This window comes from Hylobates moloch, unplaced genomic scaffold (assembly GCF_009828535.3).
Source record: "Hylobates moloch isolate HMO894 unplaced genomic scaffold, HMol_V3 SCAFFOLD_11, whole genome shotgun sequence".
NCBI classification, from domain to species: Eukaryota; Metazoa; Chordata; class Mammalia; order Primates; family Hylobatidae; genus Hylobates; species Hylobates moloch.
This window is the reverse complement of record NW_026652286.1, coordinates 91,617,382-91,640,782: the sequence shown is the minus strand read 5'-3', so window position 1 is coordinate 91,640,782 and position 23,401 is coordinate 91,617,382. Positions and strand designations below refer to the sequence as shown.

The 23,401-nt window shown below is 45.3% G+C and overlaps 2 pseudogenes; both read left to right on the top strand.

Annotated features, from left to right (window-relative positions):
* The window catches only part of LOC116476212 (protein SET-like), a 39,378-nt pseudogene extending 22,395 nt beyond the window's left edge, over positions 1 to 16,983 (top strand).
* Positions 7,716 to 7,812, top strand: LOC116477601 (U2 spliceosomal RNA; annotated as a pseudogene).
* Positions 16,984 to 23,401: the final 6,418 nt, after the last annotated feature.

The window sequence follows — 23,401 nt, the reverse complement described above, 5'->3', positions numbered from 1 at the left end:
CCTGTTATCCCAACTATTTGGGAGGCTGAGGCAGGAGAATCACTTGAACCCAGAAGGAGGAGGTTGCAGTGAGCCGAGATCACGCCATTGTACTCCAGCCCCGGCGACAAGAGCGAAACTCCATCTCAAAAAAAAAAATATTTTGTACAGGCAGAGTCTTGCCATGTTGCTCAGGCTGGTCTTGAACTCCTGAGCTCAAGAGATCCTCCTGCCTTGGCCTCCCAAAAGGCTGGATTACAGGCATGAGCCACTGTACCTGGCCAACCATGGTACTTGGTTTGCAATTGATCTGTGAAATGCTTTCTACTCAATACCTTTTAGAAAAGACCACCAGATGCAGTTTTCTTTTAGTTGGCAGGGCTGCAGTACACCTTCATGTCACTACCTCAGGGCTCCATGCACTCTCTAACCTCTGCCATAATCTAGTCTGAGGAGAGGAATATGTGGTGAGGAACTGAGGCATCCTGCCAACAAGCAACAACAACTTGTAGTGTGTGCCTGGAGTCCCAGCTACTTGGGAGTCTGAGGTGGGAAGATCACTTGAACCCAGGAGGTGGAGGCTGCAGTGAGCTATTGTGCTAATGCACTCCAGTCTTGGTGACAGAGAAAGGTGCTATCTCAAAAAACAAAACACAACAGAAAAAGGGACCAAGTGCCATGGGATGTGTTGATTTGCTTTAGTAATGAAATTATACCTGGAACAGCAGCTGCAATTGGGGTTACAAGGCTTTGGATAACCCACTTTCATTCTCCTATGTCCTTCAGTCTGCTGACAGGCAAACAGGTGATTTGAGCAGGGATGTGGTAGGAATTACCACCTCTGTGTCTTTCAAGACCTTGTTAGTGGCACTAATCTCATCAAGCCTTCCAGAAATGTGATAACTGTTTTTGGTTTACTATTTTAGTATGTAGACACAGTTCTAGTGGATTCCACTTGGCCTTTTTTTATCATGATAGCCTTCATTCCATGGGTCAGAGAACCAATACAAGAAGTCTACCAGTTGTTGCTGGGTGCGGTGGCTCACGCCTGTAATCCCAGCACTTTGGGAGGCCGAGGCGGGTGGATTACGAGATCAGGAGATGGAGACCACCCTGGCTAACGCGGTGAAACCCCATCTCTACTAAAAATACAAAAAATTAGCAGGGCGTAGTGGTGGGCACCTGTAGTCCCAGCTACTCAGGAGGCTGAGACAGGAGAATGGCATGAACCCGGGAGGCGGAGCTTGCAGTGAGCCAAGATTGCACCACTGCACTCCAGCCTGGGCAACAGAGCGAGACTCCGTCTCAAAAAAAAAAAAAGAAGTCTACCAGTTGTTGAATATGTCTACTCAGACACCTACTGAATATATCTAAACTGCAATGTATACCCACCTGTGCATTCTGGAACTGGGGAAATAATGATGGGATGAGTTCTGGGAACTACTGGGCTTGCTGTGAGATGGAGTCAAGCCAAAACTTCATAGATCATCTGACTTCCATGAGCCCCTACTCTGACAATGGGACACAGTGCCATTTTGGTTCTCCAGGGATTAGCACCAGTTCAGAGCCAAGGTTTACTAACTCCTAAGTATCTGGTCATTTCTCCTTCTCAAAGCACAGTCACCCTGCGTTATGGCTTCAGGTTTCTTTGAGGAAATGCTAAGAAGATTTACAGTGTAACTTTTTGACAGTGTAGTAAATCCTTCCTCAAAGGATCTTTCCTTCATTCAAGGGGACTGGGCTTGGGAACTGTCTCTAATCTAAGAATTGATTGAAGGGCTCTTACTCTTTATTGTCAGAAGTCGGCCGGGTGCGGTGGCTCACGCCTGTAATCCCAGCACTTTGGGAGGCCAAGGGGGACGGATCACGAGGTCAGGAGTTGGAGATCAGCCTGGCCAACATGGTGAAACCCCGTCTCTACTAAAAATAAAAAAATTAGCCGGGCATGGTAGCACGCGCCTGTAATCCCAGCTACTTGGGAGGCTGAGGCAGGAGAATCGCCTGAACCTGGGAGATGGAGGTTGCAGTGAGCCGAGGTCTTCCCACTGCCTTCCAGCCTAGGCAACAGAGTGAGACTCTGTCCCAAGGAAAAAAAAAGCGAACTTCTAAAGCCATTTCCAAACGACTTGAACAGATACCTTCTCTGCTTAGTACACATTTTGCTTCTTTAAATTTTTTTTTTTACATTTATTTATTTTTATTTTTTTTTAGAGACAGGGTTTTTCTCTGTTGCTCAGGCTGAAGTGCAATGAATGGCATGACCCTAACTCTCACTGCAGCCTTGACCTACTGGGCTCAGGCGATCCTTCCACCTCAGCCTCCTGAGTAGCTGGGACTACAGGTGTGCGCCACAGTATATTCTTATAGAGATGAGGGTGTCACTATGTTGTTGGTATTAAACTCCTGGCCTCAAGTGTTCCTCCTGCTTTGGCCTCCCAAAGTGCTGGGATTCCAGGCATGCGCCTGTCTGCTTTGCATTCTTTTATGAGATGGCCAGTCTCATAAAAGGTATGGCCACAAGAGGAGACAGGAGAGGCTCAGGAAAACAGAGTTTATTGTACCCTTGGATCCTAGGGACAGAGCATGCAGGGCCCCAAAGAAAAGACACTGGGTGGTCAAAGGGCAGAAGACAGAAGTGTGGGGAAGGTTTAGGCTACTGCTCTTTGGAGTGGGGGCTTTTACGGGAAAGGCAAGGTAGGGTGGGGTGAACCTTTAGTATTGACTAGTTTGAATAATTTCAGTGGCTTTGGGGTATAGGTTGGTCCCTAATTGACTGGGACCTGGCCCTGGGCAGAGGAATTTTGCCTCTGGGGGTGTATAGGACAGATAGAGGGGGTGTGGCTCTGGGGCTGGTTAGTTTGCATATCAAAGACATGCTTCTGGCTGAGCTCTTTGCTATCTCTAAGAACTGGCTAACCCAGGGAGGGGCAGTCTCTCTCCAGCCAGAAAGGTTTATTTTATTTTATTTTATTTTGTTTTCTTGTAGAGACAGGGTCTTGCTACGTTGCTCAGGCTGGTCTCGAACTCCTGGCCTCAAGCAATCCTCTTGCTTCAGCCTCCCAAAGTGTTGGGATCACAAGCGTGAGCCACTGCACCTGGCCGATAAAGGTTTTTTAGGGTGTGCATTCTTATTAATAAATTCATCCAGGCCAGGCGTGGTGGCTCACCCTGTAATCCCAGCACTTTGGGAGGCCGAGGCGAGTGGATCACCTGAGGTCAAGAGTTTGAGAGCAGCCTGGTCAACATGGTGAAACCCCATCTCTATTAAAAATACAAAATTTAGCCTGGCGTGGTGGCAGGCGCCTGTAATCCCATCTACTCAGGAGGCTGAGGCAGGAAAATCACTTGAACCCAGGACGCAGAGGTTACAGTGAGCCAAGATTGTGCCACTGCACTCCAGCCTGGGCAACAGAGAGAAACTCTGTCTCAAAAAATAATAAATAAATAAATAAATTCATCCAAATCAAAAATTATATTTCTTCCATCCTGATCCCATTCTTTCAAGATCTATTCCCCTACCTATTCCCTGAGTTTCAGTCAGTATAAATCAGCATTTAAGGATCTTGGTAAAAGATAAAGGGAATTGTTTGTACTATTCTTATAACTTTGCTGTAAATATGAAACTATGTCAAAAGAAAACATGAAGCAATGTATACACTGACAAACTCTCAATATTCTTTTGGTTTGTATGGTATTTCCTCATGAGTCACCCTGGGGCCTGCTGTGACTTGAATCTCTGATCTAAAAGAGGTGGAAGGGTTAGGTTCCCAGGAGGATCACAGTGCCCTGAAAGGCCACTAGCTCTGGGGAGGTCATCCCAGGTTCTTTAGGTAAGGGAAGATTAACTGCAGATGGAGAGGAAGGTCACTTTTTTTTGGCTAAGGAGGTTTAGCTGAATTTAGGGTTTAAGGCAGCGGTGTCCAATCTTTTGGCTTTCCTGGGCCACATTGAAAGAATTGTCTTGGGCCACACTTAAAATACACTAATAATAGCTGATGAGCTAAAAAAAAAAAAAAAAAAAAAAGAAAGAAAAAGAAAGAAAAAAATCACAAAAAACCTCATAATGTTTTTTATTGTTGTTGTGGTGGTTTTTGTTTTTTGTTTTTGTTTTTTCTTTTGAGACGCAGTTTTACTCTTGTTGCCCAGGCTGGAATGCAGTGGCGCTGTCTTGGCTCACTGCAATCTCAGCCTCCCGGGTTCAAGCGATTCTCCTGCTTCAGCCTCCCAAGTAGCTGGGATCACAGGCGACCGCTAGCACGCCTGGCTAATTTTTGTATTTTTAGTGGAAACAGGGTTTCACCATGTTGGCCAGGCTAGTCTCGAACTCCTGACCTTAGGTGATCCACCTGCCTCAGCCTCCCAAAGTGCTATGATTACAGGTGTGACCCACCGCGCCTGGCCAAAGCTCATAATGAAAGTTTATGGCCGAGTGTGGTAGCTCAAGCCTATAATCCCAGGACTTTGGGAGGTTGAGGCGGGTGATCACCTGAGGTCAGGAGTTCGAGATCAGCCCGGCCAACATGGTGAAACCCCATATCTACTAAAAATACAAAAAAATTAGCTGGGTGTGATGGTGCGTGCCTGTAACCCCAGCTACTTAGGAGGCTGAGGCAGGAGAATCACTTGCACCTGAGAGGCAGAGGTTGCAGTGAGCCAAGATCGTGCCACTGCACTCCAGCCTGGGGGACAGACGGAGAGTCTGTCTAAAAAAGAAAAAGAAAGAAAGTTTACGAATTTGTGTGGGGCCGCATTCAAAGCCATCCTGGGCCACATGCAGCCTGCAGGGCCACAGGTTGGTCAAACTTGGTTTAAGGTCTTTGGCCTCATAGGAATCCATCCATATGTCTGTATCCTGAGACTCAGGGTCTTACTCTTTTGCAATCAAGGTCTTCTTTTGAACATAAGACACCCTGGTAGGTTATGAATTCACTTTGCATTGAAATTCAGTCTGCTGCAAGTGGACACTTAGTGTTTGGTGATCAGAAATCTTGACCTTGAGGCTACCAGAGATAAGAGTTTTTTTTAAAGGCAGTCTTCAAGTTTTTTGGTCCATTTTCCAGAACTTGGGATGGAAATTTAAAGCCTTTAGCTCATCATTTTCTTTCTCCAAACTTCCCCCATATGTAGAAGCAACCAACATTCCTCATTACATTCCTATTTCTACTAAAATGTTCTACAGCAGCAAATATTTGGCTACCCAAAGCTTTGCCGTCTATAAGCGTTTATCACAAGTGATTACAGGTAGAGTTTAAGAATTTAAGTTTACTGCTGGCAACAATCATGAATGCACTTAAGTTTAATCAGGTCAGAGAATCAGTTTCCAATTCCTATCCTTGATGATCTGTCCCCTGAAACCATGGCCAGTACCAGTAAGTGTATCAGTCAGGGAGGCAGAACCTTTATGAATGATGAGATAAGGAATTTATTATGGGAACTATGCTTTACACAATTGTAGAAGAAGCTGGGGAAAGGAAAGACCAAGAGGTTAGTCAGAGAATCAAAAGAGGAGTCACCAATGTGGGGAGGGAAGTGCATCTGGCACTGACACGGGGCTGTGATGAGAAGGCTCCTGGAGAGCCATCTGGGCAGCCGCCACCTCTGTGGATCCATCACCAAGTGTCTGGTGGTCACTGGTGGTCAACAGGGTCAGGAATTGGCAAGCATTTCTGGACACTGATCAGAGCAAAGCAAGGACAAGCTAGAGCTCACTAACACTTCTGTCACCACATCTAACCACAATGACATTTAGAGAATAATACTTGTGGCTGGGTGCGGTGGCTCACGCCTGTAATCCCAGCACTTTGGGAGGCCGAGGCGGGCAGATCACAAGGTCAGAAGTTTGAGACCAGCCTGGCCAATATGGTGAAACCTCATCTCTACTAAAAATACAAAAATTAGCTGGGTGTGGTGATGCATGACTGTAGTCCCAGCTACTTGGGAGGCTTCATTTCTGCCTTTTTTTTTTTTTTTTTTGAGATGGAGTCTCGCTCTGTCTCCCAGGCTGGAGTGCAGTGGCACAGTCTTGGCTCACTGCAACCTCCGCCTCCCAGGTTCAAGCGATTCTCCTGCCTCAGCCTCTCGAGTAGCTGGGATTATAGGGCCTGCTACCACGCCTGGCTAATTTTTTGTATTTTTAGTAGAGATGGAGTTTCACCATGTTGGCCAGGCTGGTCTTGAACTCCTGACCTGGTGATCCACTGCCTCAGCCTCCCAAAGTGCTGGGATTGTAGGTGTGAGCCACCATGTTGGGATTATAGGCATGAGCCACCGTGCCTGGCCTCTGCCTTTTAAAGGTCATGCAAATTCCTCTTTTGGCCAGCTCTAACCTGAAATCATTCAGGGAAAAGGATTCTGGGAAACAGTTCCAACTTAACCAAGTTGACATAATACAAACCACAATAATATGCAATATTTGAACCCAGGCAGGATCCTGGATTGTGAGAAAAAAATCAACGTATCAAAGAGGTTTTGAGGAAAATGGGATGATTTTTAAATTGCGAATCAGCTATTAGATAATTAAAAGGGAGGCTAGGTGCGGTGGCTCACACCTGTAATCCCAGCACTTGGGAGGCTGATGTGGGCAGATCAGTGGAGGTCAGGAGTTCAAGACCAGCCTGGCCAATGTGGTGAAACCCCGTCTCTCTTAAAAATACAAAAATTAGCCAGGTGTGGTGGCACACACCTGTAATCTCAGCTACTTGGGAGGCTGAGGCAGGAGAATCGCTTGAACCTGGGAGGCGGAGGTTGCAGTGAGCCGAGATTTCATCACTACACTCCAGCCTGGGTGACAGAGCAAGACTCGGTCTCAAAAAAAAAAGGTGGGAGTCGGGGGGCTTAATTTTTTTTTTTTTTTTTGAGACGGAGTCTCGCTGTCGCCCAGGCTGGAGTGCAGTGGCGCAATCTCGGCTCACTGCAGGCTCTGCCCCCTGGGGTTCACTCCATTCTCTTGCCTCAGCCTCCCGAGTAGCTGGGACTACAGGCGCCCACCACCTCGCCCGGCTAATTTTTTGTATTTTTAGTAGAGACGGGGTTTCACCGTGTTAGCCAGGATGGTCTCGATCTCCTGACCTTGTGATCCGCCCACCTCGGCCTCCCAAAGTGCTGGGATTACAGGCGTGAGCCACCGCGCCTGGCCCTTAATGTTATTTTTGTGTTTGATAATGGCATTGTGGTTATGTAAGATAATGTCATTCTTAGGAGTTGGGGTTTAAATATTTAGGGGTGAACTTTCAAATGGTTTTGCATTTATTTATTTGTATTACATATCTAGTGAATATAACAAAATGTTCAATCGTTGAATCTAGGTGGTGGATCTGCAGATGTTTCAACCTTTCAGTTATGTTTGACATTTTTTAATAATAAAGTAACAGGGAAAATAAAAGACTCCTCTCGATTCTTATCTTCTCTGGAAGGCGTTCCTACCCATCTCCTGTTACCACTTTAAAGTCTGTGCTGTCCATCCTTTTTCTTTCCAAGGTATAGCTCTGAGGCATATATCATACTGTACTTTAATTTCTTGTTTTCTGGTCTCTTCTCTCTGTAAACTTTGAAGTCCTTAAAGGGCAACATGCTCTCTTCCAGCATTTATTCCTGTACCTGGCACAGGATTGGGTGACTCATTCATCCTCGTTCAGTCAAGAACAGAAGAAAGTCTAATTTAGGAATTTTCTTCAGGGCTACCAATTCAAGTGACTCCAAGAAGAGCAACGGTTTGGGGTTTTTAATTTTTGTTTCACATCGCTTCTCGGCCTTTTGGCTAAGATCAAGTGTAATTTTTGTTTCACATTATAGAAGTGATGCTTGCAAATTAAAATAATTTTAAAACAAACTAAAAAATAAAGTTTTTTCATTCCTGTCATATACACACTTGTTAGAGTTGAGTTTAGCATGTATCCTTCCAGAACTATTTCTATGCAATTATAAACACACACATGCAAAATACTACTATAAATGTTGTCTGGAGACTTAGTTTTTTAAAATCTAATAATATGGAGCTTAGCATATTTGTATACAAATAGATCTGCATCATTCTTTACACAGGCTACGTAGTAATCGTATGGCTGTGCATTGATTTTATTTCACTACTGCATTTGAATAAGCATATAGGTAGAGAAGCAGTCTACACGAAACGACTAACCCAGACAAAAAGGGATTTGGCAACCAGTAGCCCAGACAAAAAGGGATTTAGCTTGAACTGTGGGTACAAAGTCAGTGTAAACTGGCAAGGAAGGGAATTTACCAAACGTCTCAGCTTACAGAGTCCTGGTCTATTCAAGAAACAAAATAGAGATCATGGAAGAGAAAAAACCAAGTATGAAATTGAATGGAGCCAGCTGACAAGTGTGAGACTTGTAATCACCTAATTTGTGTATGCCCAGTTACCTTCCCACTGCACCCTGAGGCAGCCAAGACACTACACAGCCTCTAGGAACAAGTGAAAGTGGCAAGTGTATGGGCCCTGGTTCGTCTTGGACGAGAAAGTCCCACTGGCTTCCCAATGACAACAGAAAGTTACCCAAGCAAGCGTGGGCGAAATCCCAGTAATGTTTCTAGAGCCAGCCAGTCTCATCATGGGTGCCCCCACTGCTTTCGCTTTCCCCAGTCACTTCTTAGGCACGAAAACACGCCTCTTCTGCTGGGAAGCCCTCCCTCCTTTCTGAGAGTCCTCACCCACCCCAACTATCCAATCTCATTTCCCTCTTAGTTTATTTTCTTTCTTTCTTTTTTTTTCAGACAGAGTCTTCTCTGTCACTCAGGCTGGGATGCAGTGGCATGATCTCAGCATTCTGTAACCTCCACCTCCCGGTTTGAAGTGATTCTCTTGCCTCAGCCTCCCGAGTAGTTAGGATTACAGGCGCGTCCCACTAAGCCTGGCTAACTTTTGTATTTTGGGTAGAGATGCGGTTTCACCATGTTAGCCAGGCTGGTCTTGAATTCCTGGCCTCAAGTGATCCACCCTCCTTGGCCTCTGAAAGTGCTGGGATTACAAGCATGAGCCACCACGCCCAGCCTTATTTCCCTCTTGGTTTCTTTTTTTCTTTTTCTTTTTCTTTTTTTTTTTGAGATGGCATTTCACTCTTTTTGCCCAGGCTGGGTGCAATGGCACGACCTCGGCTCACCGCAACCTCCGCCTCCTGGATTCAAGCAATTCTCCTGCCTCAGCCTCCCGAGTAACTGGGATTATAGGCATGCGCCACCACCCCGGCTAATTTTGTATTTTTAGTAGAGACGGGGTTTCTCCATGTTGGTCAGGCCGGTCTTGAACTCCCGACCTCAGGTGATCCACCCGCCTCGGCCTCCCAAAGTGCTGGGATTACAGGCGTGAGCCACTGTGCCCGGTTTCTTCTTAGTTTCTTTTTTTTTTTTTTTTTTGAGACGGAGTCTCGCTCTGTCGCCCAGGCTGGAGTGCAGTGGTGCGATCTCGGCTCACTGCAAGCTCCGCCTCCCGGGTTCACGCCATTCTCCTGACTCAGCCTCCCGAGTAGCTGGGACTACAGGCGCCCGCCACTACGCCCGGCTAATTTTTTGTATTTTTAGTAGAGATGGGGTTTCACCGTGGTCTCGATCTCCTGACCTCGTGATCTGCCCGCCTCAGCCTCCCAAAGTGCTGGGATTACAAGCGTGAGCCACCGCGCCCGGCCCCTTCTTAGTTTCTAATACCCATCCTGTTAGCTCAGATTGTTACTGTGTCAACAAAATGATGATGGAGCGCATTGAGACTATTAAAATGGGTTGTATAATCATTGCATGCCTAGATCAAAACATCTCATGTATCTCATAAATATATACACCTACTATGTACCCACAAAAATTAAAATTAAACATTTATTTAAACAATTAAAACTTTTTTAAAAAAAGAGTTGTAATATCCTGATGGTGTTGCCCACTCCAAAACATAGCATGAACCCATCCCTGTCAATTCGCCTTCACTGCCATGTCAGAAGTATGTGCTCATGGCCTTGTCTGCTGCTAAGCACAGGTATTTCTGCAAGTAAAATAAATAGTAATGAGTTTATATGCACAGTTTGCTTTATATAAATCCAATGAGTGGTGATCCAAGAAGTAACAAATTTTGGTAAATACAAAAATTGGGAATTTTAATCTGGGATTCTGTATAGTGTTAGGAAAGCTCAATGTTAGATTATTTGAATGCTAGTCAATAATGTTCATTGGCAATTTTTAGTGTTTGAATATTCGCTGTGGGTTACAGTCATCTGTAAATACTTTAGCAGAAGAAATGCAAAAGAAGAGATAATGCTGTTACAAAATACCAATGAAATCAAACTAATCTATAATCTGAATTTGCAAAAATATTATCAATTTCAACAGTAAAACCAAAATCAGGGCAAGCATTATAAAAGGAAATGAGCTTGTATGAAGTATCATGTACTGTAATCCCTAATTTAAAGATGCTTCTGGATGTATTTTTAGCAATTCAACTGACATCAATTCAAATGAAAGGGATTTCTTTTACTTCTGGACTATCTGTCATGAAACAAATATCAAGACTACTAGACAGGGCAACTAATGCTTTGCATGTTTATGTTTTTCTTTTTCTTTTCTTTTTTCTTTTTTTTTTTTTTTTGAGATGGAGTTTCACTCTTGTTGCCACGCTGATACAATGGCACGATCTCGGCTCCCCACAACCTCTGTCTCCCAGGTTCAAGCGATTCTCCTGCCTCACCCTCCTGAGTAGCTGGGGTTACAGGCATGTGCCACTACACCTGGCTAATTTTGTATTTTTAGTAGAGATGGGATTTCTCCATGTTGGTCAGGCTGGTCTTGAACTCCTGACCTCAGGTGATCCACCTGCCTCAGCCTCCCAAAGTGCTGGGATTACAGGCATGAGCCACCGCGCCACGCCTGCATGTTTATGTTTTTTATTTTAAGAATGTTAACTTTTTTGGCTGGGCACAGTGACTCATGCCTTTAATTCCAGCACTTTGGGAGGGAGGTTGAGGCAGGAGAATCGCTTGAACCCATGAGGCAGAGGTTGCAGTGAGCTGAGATTGCACCACTGCACTCCAGCCTAGGTGACAGAGAGAGACCATGTCTCAAAAAAATTTAAAAATTAAGAAAATATCTTTTTCTTTGAAGATCTTGCATACTAACATTTAAAACATTAAATAAAGTGTTATGATAATACGGAATAGTTTTTAATATCAAGAATTTCTGAGAATTCCTGGGAATTTCTATTTTATTCCCAAATCCTAAAAATTGGCCATAAAATGATAATTTTGAAGCTATTGATGGATATTTTGGGTGCTAGAATATAACTGTGTCTATTCTCGTATAAGTTTAAAAAAAATTTTTTTTTTTTTTTTTGAGATGCAGTCTCACTGTTTCGCCTAGGCAGGAGTGCAGTGGCGCTATCTTGGTTCACTGCAAGCTCCGCCTCCCGAGTTCACGCCATTCTCCTGCCTCAGCCTCCCGAGTAGCTGGGACTACAGGCACCCGCCACCGTGCCCGGCTAATTTTTCGTATTTTTAGTAGAGACGGGGTTTCACCGTGTTAGCCAGGATGGTCTCGATCTCCTGACCTCGTGATCCGCTCACCTCAGCCTCCCAAAGTGCTGGGATTACAGGCATGAGCCACTGCGCCTGGCCTTAAAACAATTTTTTTTTTTGAGTCGGAGTCTCACTCTGTTGCCTAGGCTGGAGTGCAGTGGCACGATTTCGCCTCACTGCAACCTCTGCCTCCCTGCTTCACGTAACTCTCGTGCCTCAGCCTCCTGAGTAGCTGGGATTACAGGTGCCCGCTGACACATCCGGCTAATTTTTATATTTTTACTAGAGACAGGATTTCACCATGTTGGCCAGCTGGTTTCAAACTCCTGACCTCAAGTGATTTGCCCGCCTTGGCCTCCCGAGGTGCTGAGATTACAGGCATGAGCCACTGCCTATGTTTAAATTTTTCCAAACCAAAACTGGATCATTTGGGCTACATTCCTGCACAAACTACTTTGATGACTTTCTAGCGTCCCTATTATAAAAGCCAACCTCTTTGTGCCCTTTAAAGCTTGCATAATTTTGACCTGTTCACCCTCCAGCTCCAACTCTCACTCTCCTACTGCTTTCCAGTGACATCAGCCTTCTCTCAGTTCCTCAAACTCATCACTTTCCTGACTCAAGGGCTTTGCCCATGCTGTTTACTCTGCTCAGAATATCTTTCAGCCCAGCACTTTGGGAGGCCGAGGCAGGTGGATCACATGAGGCCAAGAGTTTGAGACCAGTCTGGCCAACATGGTGAAACCCTGTCTCTACTAAAAATACAAAAATTAGCTGGGTGTGGTGATGCATGCCTGTAATCTCAGCTACTCAGAAGGCTGAGGCAGGAGAATCACTTGAAGCTGGGAGGTGGAGGTTGCAGTGAGCCGAGATTGAGCCACTGCACTCCAGCCTGGGTGACAGAGCAAGACTCCATTGCAAAAAAAAACTCTTGGTTGGGCACGGTGGCTCACGCCTGTAATCCCAGCACTTTGAGAGGCCTAGGCGGGCAGATCACGAGGTCAAGAGTTCAAGACTAGCCTGGCCAATATGGTGAAACCCCGTTTTTACTAAAAATACAAAAATTAGCCAGGCGTGGTGACATGTGCCTGTAATCTCAGCTACTTGGGAGGCTGAGGCGGGAGAACTGCTTGAACCCAGGAGGTGGAGGTTGCAGTGAGCTGAAATCGTGTCACTGCACTCCAGCCTGGGCGACAGAGCGAGACAATGTCCACTTTCTGCTACTATTTCTGGCTAATTTACTTACTTTATTTTATTTTATTATTATTATTATTATTATTATTATTTATTATTATTTTGAGACGGATCTCACTCTGTCCCCAGGCTGGATCAGGTCAACTTGGTCACTGCAACCCCCTCCGATTCAACTTTTTTGCCTCACCTCCATGGCTGGACTACAGGATCACCACCAGGCCCGGCTTTTTTTAAATTTTTTATTTTATAGAGATAGGTTTCACCATATTGGCCAGGCATGATCCGCCTACCTCGGCCTCCCAAAGTGCTGGGATTACAGATTTGAGCCACCACGCCTGGCCTCTTAGTTATCTTTAAATATGAGTTCCTTTTAAAGGCTTTCCTTAGACCAACCTCCTGCCTGCTGCCAAATCTAATTCAGGTCGCCCTGTGAAATTCTCCCACCATTCTACCATCCTTCATACCCCTTCTCACAGTTTATAGTGGTATATTTATTCACGTGCTTATTGGTTTAATGACTGTCCCTCACTACATGGTAAGGGCAGGGGGCATGTCCTTTTGGTTCACCCCTATTGTATCTATCTACACTCTTAGCACAATGCTGGGTACGAAATTGGCCCTTGGTAACTACTAGTGTAAACAATCCAACTGTGCAAGGGAGACAGATACTTTGACAAGGAGGAAATAAAGTTCAGCAAAATTGCTCTTAGTGAATATGTGACAGCTCTCAGAACCACCAAATTTTTTTGTATTGCCCACAAATTCCATTCTAGAATTTCACCTAAGATCAACATTGAGCTTGCCATTTGTCATTTCTGGAGTCTACCTCTTTCATTCTTCTTATTCTTTTTTTCTGAGATAGGGTCTCACTATGTCTCCCAGGCTGGAATACAGTGGTACGAACATGGCTTACTGCAGCCTTGACTTCTGGGTTCAAGCAATCCTCATGCATCAGCCTCCCATGTAGCTGGGAACACAGATGCCCACCACCACACCTGGCTAATTTTTTTTTTTTTTTTGTAGAGAAGGGGTTTTGCCATATTGCCCAGGCTGGTCTCAAATTCCTGGGCTCAAGCGATCTGCCCACCTCAGCCTCCCAAAGTGCTGGGGTTACAGTGTGTGCCATTGCGCCTGGCCCCTTTCTTCTTTTTTGTTTTATTTTGTTTTGCTTTTTTCAGACAGTCTCACTCTGTCGCCCAGGCTGGAGTGCAGTGGCATGATCTTGGCTTCCTGCAATCCCCGCCTCATAGGCTTAAGCAATTCTTGTGCCTCAGCTTCCCAAGTAGCTGGGATTACAGGTGCATGCCACCACACCTAGCTAATATTTGTATTTTTAGTGGAGATGGGGTTTCATCATGTTAGTCAGGCTGGTCTTGAACTCCTGACCTCAAATGATCCACCTGCCTTGGCTTCCCAAAGTGCTGGGATTACAGGCATGAGCCACTGTGCCCGGCCTTCTTCTTTCTTCTTTCTTCTTTCTTCTTTCTTCTTTCTTCTTTCTTCTTTCTTCTTCTTCTTCTTCTTCTTTTTTTGGATTGGAGATGGAGTCTAGCTCTGTCGCCCAGGCTGGAGTGCAGTGGCACGATCTTGGCTCACTGCAACCTTTGCCTCCTGGGTTCAAGCAATTCTTCTGCCTCAGCTCCCTGAGTAGCTGGGATTATAGGTGCCCACCACAACGCCCGGCTAATTTTTTGTATTTTTAGTAGAGACGGGGTTTCACCGTGTTAGCCAGGACGGTCTTCATCTCCTCACCTCGTGATCCCCCCGCCTCGGCCTCCCAAAGTGCTGGGATTACAGGCCTGAGCCACAGCGCCAGGCCTGGCCCCTTTCTTCTTAACAACCTTAAATAAAAAACTGATCCTCTAAGGCTGGCAACAGAGGGAAAAAGCAGCTCAGGAGATTAACAGGCGTAGCAGCCAATTGCTATGTGTGGAACTAATTTGCCTAAAATTCCATGGTTTTTGTTGTTGTTGTTGTTGTTTGGCTAGTCAAGTGAAGCAGTAGGGAGTGGAGAAGGAATAAATAAATCTGTGACTGGTTGTGATAAATTAGTTGTAAACACCACTGCACTTGGACCATCCCCAGGCTGGTGTGCAGTGGTGAGATCTTGGCTCACGGCAAGCTCCGCCTCCTGGGTTCACGCCATTCAGCTGCCTCAGCCTCCCGAGTAGCCGGGACTACAGGCCCTTGCCACCATGCCCAGCTAATTTTTGTATTTTTAGTAGAGACAGGGTTTCACCGTGTTAGCCAGGATGGTCTCGATCTCCTGACCTCGTGATGCGCCCGCCTCGGCCTCCCAAAGTGCTGGAATTACAGGCGTGAGCCACTGTGCTCGGCCCTGTAGTTTATATTTAATGTGTTTATTTTTAGAGACAGAGTCTTGCTTTGTCACCCAGGCTGGAGTGTAGTGGCAGGATCAGGGCTCACTGCAGCCTGGAACTCCTGGGCCCAAATGATCTTCCCACTTCAGCCTCCTGAGTAGCTAGGATGACAGGATTGCAACACCATGCCTGGCTAACTTTTTACTTTTTAAAGAGATGGGGTCTCACTATGTTGCCCAAGATGGTCTCAAACTCCTGGACTCAAGCAATTCTCCTGCCTCAGCCTCCCAAGGTACTGAGATTATAGGTGTCAGCCACCATGGCTGGCAGCTCCAAGTTTTGACTCTTATCCCAAGATTTAGTTTTGGTCCAAATAAAAGAGGTCACTTCGTTATTGTTTCTACAGACATTGAAAAGACAGTAGAACATTATGAACAAATTTTTATCAATATAAATTTAACAACATAAATGAAATGAATAAATTCCTGGAAGGACACAAATGACCACACTGACTCAAGAAGAAATAAAATATCTGAATAGTCCTATATCAATTAAATAAACTGGATTTGAAATTTAAAATCTTAGGCCCTGGTGAGTTAATTGTTAACAAAATATTAGCAAATTGAACTCAGCAATATGTAAAAAGGATAATACAGCCTTCCAAAGTGAGTTTATTCTAGGAATGCAAGATGTGTTTAACATTTGAAAATCAATTAATGTAATCCACCATGTTAATAGAATAAAGGAGAAAAACCATATGATTATCTCGATGCATAAAAAACATTTAACCAAATTCAAAACCAAAATTTGTAACAATAACAATGAAAACCCCCCAAAACCCAAACTTTCACCAAAACTTTTTTGCCCACAATTCACCTTGTACCCTTACTTCCCCACTTTCTGCTGTGCACCAGGGATCTCTCTCCATGGTCAACCCTGGAGGAGTCAACACTCAACCTTAAACAAATATTTGGGGCCTGTTAGGAGCTGAGGGTACTGTCGTGAATAGGCAGATGAGGTCCCTACCTTTTAGAGTTTATCTTCTTGGAAATAGGCTTGATTTTATTAAGGGTTCTGGAAGCACTCCTTTCACTTTCGTTCTATCCATGCCACTTTAAAAAAATCTGTGGGTGGTTTTCTGAGCTTCATCCTGTTGAGCAATGAGACTCGTGGTCTAGTTGTTGGACTTTTCTAGCAGCACGGCCCTGAAATGCCAGTCTCCACTACTGCCTCAAAAGAAGAAACCAAGGCTGCCTCGTGCTCTGAGACCAGGGAAGACATCCATCTCTCTGGGCTTGCAGAAGAAGACAGAAAAAAACCAGCAGGAAACAATTGAATGTATTGATGAAGTACAAAATGAAACAGACTTAATGAACAAGCCAGTGAGGAGATTTTGAAACTAGAAAAGAAATATAGCAAACTCCGCCAATCATTTTTTCCAAAGAGATCAGAGTTGATTGCCAAAATCCCAAATTTTGGGGTAACAATATTTGTCAACCATCCACAAGTGTTTACACTGCTTGGGGAGGAGGATAAAGAGGCACTGCATTATTTGATCAGAGTTGAATTGACAGAATTTAGAGATATTTATTAGGTTACAGAATAGATTTTTATTTTGATGAAAATTCTTACTATGAAAATAAAGTTATCTCCAAAGAATTTCACCTGAATGAGAGTGGTGATCCATCTTCAAAGTCCACTGCAATCAAGTGGAAATCTGGAGGGGATTTGACAAAGCATTCAAGTCAGACACAGAATACAGCCAGAGTGAGGAATCTGAGAGCTTTTTTACCTGATTCACTGATCATTCTGATGCAGGTGCTGGAGAGTTAGGAGAGGTCATCAAAGATGATATTTGGCCAAACCCATTACAGCTCTACTTGGTTCCTGATATGGATCATAAAGAAAAAGAAGAAGATGATGATGATGAAGGGTTGGAACATACTGACAAAGGAGAGGAGGATGAAAGAGGAGATGACTAATAGAACACTGAGGGATTCCAACCTTCCTTTTAAAAAATGTTCCCCATTTCCTGGGAGCAAGTTGCAGTCTTTTTGTTTTTTCCGTCTTGTACCCAGTCACACTGTTCCTGAGGTTTCTTTTCTTTATACCATGGGTGTTATTTTGCGGGGATGCACCTTGAGCAGAACAGAGTGGGAAAAGAGTCTCTATCCCTTTCCATCCCAAATTCATTTTTATCCCTTCCTGTCTGAACAAAAACTGTATGGAATCAACACCACCAAGCTCTGTGGGAGAAAAGAAAAACCTACTTCCTTCGCTCTGCTGGAAGCTGGGGGGTGCTAGGCCCCTGTGTAGTTATGCACAGAATTCTTGCTTTTTTCCTCCTTTCTCTGTGGATTGGACTCAGAGAGTTCACTGTGCCTCTATGTGAACATGGACAGTTAGCATTTACCAACATGTATCTGTCTGCTTTCTCTTGTTTAAAAAAAGGAAAAAAAGGCCAGGAGAAGTGAGTTAAATGTGAATTGAGACTGGGCGTGGTGGCTCACATCTGTAATCCCAGCACTTTGGGAGGCTAAGGCGGGTGGATTACTTGAGGTCAGGAGTTTGAGACCAGGCTGGCCAACATGGTGAAACCCCGTCTCCACTAAAAATACAAAAATTAGCCGGGCGTGGTGGCAGATGCTTGTAATTCCTGCTACTCAGGAGGCTCAGGCAGGAGAATCGTTTAAACCTGGGAAGTGGAGGTTGCAATGAGCCAAGATTGTGCCACTGCACTCCAGCCTGGGGAAAAGAGTGAGACTATATCTCAAAAAAAAAAAAAAAGGAGAAAAAAAACCTTTAAAAAACAGGGTTATAGAAAATCAGCAAAGGGAGAATTTGAGATATTTCGGTGGGTTAAGTAGGCATTTTGACAACATGGCTTCTCCTTTGGCATATTTAATGATATTGTTTAACAGACATTGTTAAGATAACACTTTTATTTTGAGATGGAGTTTCACTGTGTCGCCCAGGCTGGAGTGCAGTGACATGATATCGGCTCACTGCAACCTCCACCTCTTGGGTTCAGGTGATTCTCGTGCCTCAACCTCCTGAGTAGCTGGCTGGGATTATAGGCGCGCACCAGCACGCCAGGGTAATTTTTGAATTTTTTTTTTTTTTTTTTTTTTGAGACGGAGTCTCACTCTGTCGCCAGGCTAGAGTGCAGTGGCGTAAACTTGGCTCACTGCAACCTCGGCTCACTGCAACCTCCGCCTCCCGGGTTCAAGTGATTCTCCTGCCTCAGCCTCCCAAGTAGCTGGGACTACAGGTGCATGCCACGCCCAGCTAATTTTTGTATTTTTAGTAGAGATCACCAACTTGGCCACGCTGGTCTCAAACTCCTGATCCCAGATAATCTGCCCACCTTGGCCTCCCAAAGTGCTAGGATTACAAGCATGAGCCACGACGCCTGGCCAAGATAACACTTTTAAAATAAAGTTTTACATTTTTTTTTTATTTAGAGATGGAGTCTCGCTCTGTCACCCAGGCTGGAGTGCAGTGGTGTGACCTCAGTTCATTGCAACCTCCGTCTCCTGAGTTCAAGCTATTCTTCTGCCTCAGCCTCCTTAGTAGCTGAGACTTCAGGCATGTGCCACCACGCCTGGCTAACTTTTGTATTTTTAGTAGAGACGGAGTTTCACCATATTGGCCAGGCTGGTCTCGAACTCCTGACCTCATGATCCACCCGCCTCGGCCTCCCAAAGTGCTGGGATTACAAGTGTGAGCCACCGTGCCCGGCCTACTTACTTATTTTTTTGATACAAGATCTTGCTCTGTCACCTAGGCTAGAGTGCAACAAGGCAATCACAGCTCACTGAAGCCTCAACCTCCCAGGCTCAATCCATCCTCCAACCTCCTTAGTAGCTGGGAGTACAGGTGTGTGCCACCATGCCTGGCTAATTTTTGTATTTTTTGTAGAGATGGAGTTTCACCATGTTGCCCAGGCTGATCTCAAACCCCTAAACTCAAGCCATCTGCCTGCTGGGGCCTCCCAAAGGGCTGGGATTACAGCAGGTAGCCACAACCCCTGGCCCAGATGCTCAGTTTTAAACATTAAAAATGTACAAGTTGCTTTGTGGCCAGGTGCAGTGGCTCACACCTGCAATCCCAGCACTTTGGGAGGCCGAGGAGGGTGGATTACCTGAGGTCAGGAGTTTGGGACCAGCCTGGCCAACATGGCGAAATCCTGTCTCTACCAAAAAAAAAAAAAAAAAAAAAAATTAGGCAGGTGTGGTGGTGTACACCTGCAGTCCCAGCTACTGGGGAGGCTGAGGCAGGAGAATCACTTGAACCCGGGAGGCAAAGGCTGCAGTGAGCTAAGATCGTGCCACTGCACTCCAGCCAGGGCAACAGAGTGAGACTGTCTCAAAAACAAAAACAAAAACAAAACAAAAAAATGTACAAGTTGGTTTGTTACAATAAAACTAAACATATACAAACACACAAAATAAATCCATGTTTGGGGGCCAGGCGCAGTGGCTGATGCTTGTAATCCCAGCACTTTGGGAGGCCATGGTGGGTGGATCATGAGGTCAAGAGATCAAGACCATCCTGGCCAAAATGGTGAAACCCCCATCTCTACTAAAAATACAAAAATTAGCTGGGCATGGTGGCACATGCCTGTAGTCCCAGCTACTCTGGAGGCTGAGGCAGGAGAATCACTTGAACCTGGGAGGCAGAGGTTGCAGTAAGCCGGGATCATGCCACTGGACTCCATTCTGGGGGACAGAGCGAGACTCCGTCTCAAAAAAAAAAAAAAAAATCCATGTGTACTTGTCTCCAAAACTTCTCTTCCCTCACCCAATTCTCCATAATTTCTCATAAATTAGCTTAAATAATTACTATGCCTACAAGTTCTTTCCGTGCCCTAGGAGGTAATTTATCTGGGCCCAAAAGTCTTGAACTCCTTGAAATACACAGAGGCTCACTTACTGTCTTTCCCACATTTTGGGCTTCAGTTTACATTTCACTCCCTTCTCCTGGCTCCATGTGCCCAAGCACTAGATTAATATCTTATCTACTTGCTCTAAACTATGAAATCCAGCTTCATTGAAGTAGAATTCACATATTATTTAGGTTTTTTTTTTTTTTTTTTTCTGAGACAGAATCTCACTGTGTCTCCCAGGCTGGAGTGCTGTGGTATGATCAAAGCTCACTGCAGCCTCAACCACCTGGGCTCAAGCAATCCTCCTGCCTCCTTCCAAGTAGCTGGGACTACAGATGCATACACTATCACGCACAGCTAATTTTGTTTTTTTAGTACAGATGGAGTCTCACCATGTTGCCAAGGCTTGTCTCAAACTCCTGGGCTCAAGTGATGCTCCCACCTCAGCCTCCCCAGGTGCTGGGCTTACAGGCATGAGACACTGTGCCTGGTCTTCACATACCATTTAAAGAATACGCATATTCGTCTGGGTGTGGTGGCTCACGCCTGTAATCCCAGCACTTTGGGAGGCCGAGGCTGGTGGATCACGAGGTCAGGAGATCGAGACCATCCTGGCTAACACCGTGAAACCCTGTCTCTACTAAAAATACAAAAAATTAGTCGGGCGCGGTGGTGGGTGCCTGCAGTCCCAGCTACTCGGGAGGCTGAGGCAGGAGAATGGTGTGAACCTGGGAGGCGGAGCTTGCAGTGAGCAGAGATCTCACCACTGCACTCCAGCCTGGGCGACAGAGTGAGACTCCGTCTCAAAGAAAAAAAAAAAAAGAATACACATATTCAAGAGTACAATTCAATCTTTTTTTTTTTTTTTTTGAGACAGAGTCTTGCTTGTTGCCCAGACTGGAACACAACGGCGTGATCACAGCTCACTGAAACCTCCGCCTCCCAGATTCAAGTGATTCTCCCACCTCAGCCTCCCAAGTAGCTGGGACTACAGGCACCCACCATCATGCCCAGCTAATTTTTGTGTTTTTAGTAGAGATAGGGTTTCACTATGTTGGCCAGGCTGGTCTTGAACTGCTGACCTCAGGTGATCCACCCGCCTCAGCCTCCCAAAGTGCTGGGATTACAGGCATGAGCCACTGCACCCAGCAATCATTAACTTTTTTTTTTTTTTTTTTTTTGAGACAGTGTCTCACTCCTTACTCTGTCGCCCAGGCTGGAGTGCAGTGGCGAGATCTCAGCTCACTGCAACCTCCACCTCCTGGTTCAAGCGATTCTCCCACCTCAGCCTCCTGAGTAGTTGGGGCTTCAGGTGTGCACCACCACACTCGGCTAATTTTTTTGTATTTTTTGGTAGAGACAGGATTTCGCCATGTTGGTCAGGCTGGTCTTGAACTCCTCAGGTGATCTGCCCTCCTCAGCCTCCCAAAGTGTTGGGATTACAGGTGTGAGCCACTGTGCTAGGCCTCAATCTTTTTTAGTATATTTACAAGCCTGTGGAACCATCGTTACCATCTAATTTTAGAACACTTTCATACTCCATTAGCAGTCAATCCTAAACACTTTTGAAGTGTTTAAAGGACAGTGTTTTTTTATTTTTGATTTTTTTTTTGAGACAGAGTCTCGCTCTGTCAAACAGGCTGGAGTGCAGTGGCACGATCTCGGCTCACTGCAAGCTCCGCCTCCCAGGTTCACACCATTCTCCTGCCTCAGCCTCCAGAGTAGCTGGGACTACAGGCGCCTGCCACCACACCCAGCTAATTTTTTGTATTTTTAGTAGAGACAGGGTTTCACCATGTTAGCTAGGATGGTCTCGATCTCCTGACCTCATGATCTGCCCCCCTCAGCCTCCCAAAGTGCCGGGATTACACGCGTGAGCCACCGCGCCCAGCCTAAAGGACAGTGTTCTTTATTATAGTCTTTAGTTGTTTCTCTTTTTAGTCTAAAGAGGGCTTTGGCCTCCTGAGAATTGCTCCTATGACTGGTACACACATGCTCTGCTATTTGTCTTTGAACTTGCCCTTCTGTTTTCTTTATTTTCTTTTTGATTTATTTATTTATTTAATTATTATTTTTTGAGACACAGTCTCGCTCTGTCACCCAGGCTGGAGTGCAGTGGTGCGATCTTGGCTCACTGCAACCTTCGCCTCCTGGGCTCAAGTGATCCTCCCACCTCAGCCTCCCACATAACTGGGATTACAGGCGTGTGCCACGACACTTGGCTAATTTTTGTATTCTTAGTAGAGATGGGGTTTCACCATGTTGGCCAGGCTGGTCTCCAACTCCCGACGTCAGGTGATCTGCCTGCCTTGGCCTCCCAAAGTGCTGGGATTACAGGAGTAAACCACTGTGCCCAGCTCTTCTTTTTGATTAAAAAAATTGTTTTGTTTGTTTGTTTGTTTTTTAGTAGAGACAAGGTTTCACCATGTTGCCCAGCTGGTCTCAAACTCCTGGGCTTAAGTGATCTGCCTGCCTTGGCCTCCCAAAGTATTAAAAAAAGTTTTTTTTATAGCGACGGGGTCTTCATATGTTGCCCAGGCTGTTCTCAAAGTCTCAAGTGATCTTCCCATCTTAGCCTCCAAAAATGCTGGGATTACAGGAATGAGCCACCATGTCAGGCCTGCCCTTCTGTTTTCTTCTTTTTTACTATATATTTTTTCAATTTATTTATTTATTTAAAAAATGTAGAGACAGGGTGTCACTCTGTCGCCCACGCTAGCGCTATAGACGTGTGCCACCACACCCAGCTAAATTTGTTGTATTCTTTAGAGAGACAGGCCATGTTGCCCAGGCTAGTCTCAAACTCCTGGACTCAAGTGATCTGCCTGCCTTGATCTCCCAAAGTACTGGGATTACAGCTATGAGCCACTGTGCCCAGCCGTGAGCCACCTGTTTTCTCTTTGCCCTTAGGACCATAGTGGATGGGCATAGTGGGTGTCGTCTCCACAATATCCATTTCACTCTCCCTCAATTGTGTAGCAGCATGTACAGTTGGAGCTCCAACTGCTGGGGAAGGAGGTTTTGACTGTACCGCACCTGAAGTCTTTATTTCCTCTATACTTTTCAGTTAAATGAGCCAATACATTTCCTTTATTCTTTAAGTCCATTTGTGGTGTGTTTTTGTTAAATTGATACAGCATCCTACTTAGGAGTCATTCGTTCGTTATTTTTGTTTGTTTGTTTTTGTTTTTGTTTTTGGAGACAGAGTAAGACTCTGTCTCCCAGGCTGGCGTGCAGTGGCGTGGTCTTGGCTCACTGCAACCTCCACCTCCCAGGTTCAAGCAACTCTCCTGCCTCTGCCTCCCGAGTAGCTGGGACTACAGGCACGTGCCACCACACCCGGCTAATTTTTTGTATTTTTAGTAGAGACAGGGTTTTGCCATGTTGGCCAGGATGCTCTTGATCTCTTGACCTTGTGATCCGCCTGCCTTGGCCTCCCAAAGTGCTGGGATTACAGGCATGAGCCACCGCGCCCGGCCTCGTTTGTTATTTTTTAACAGCTTTATTGAGAT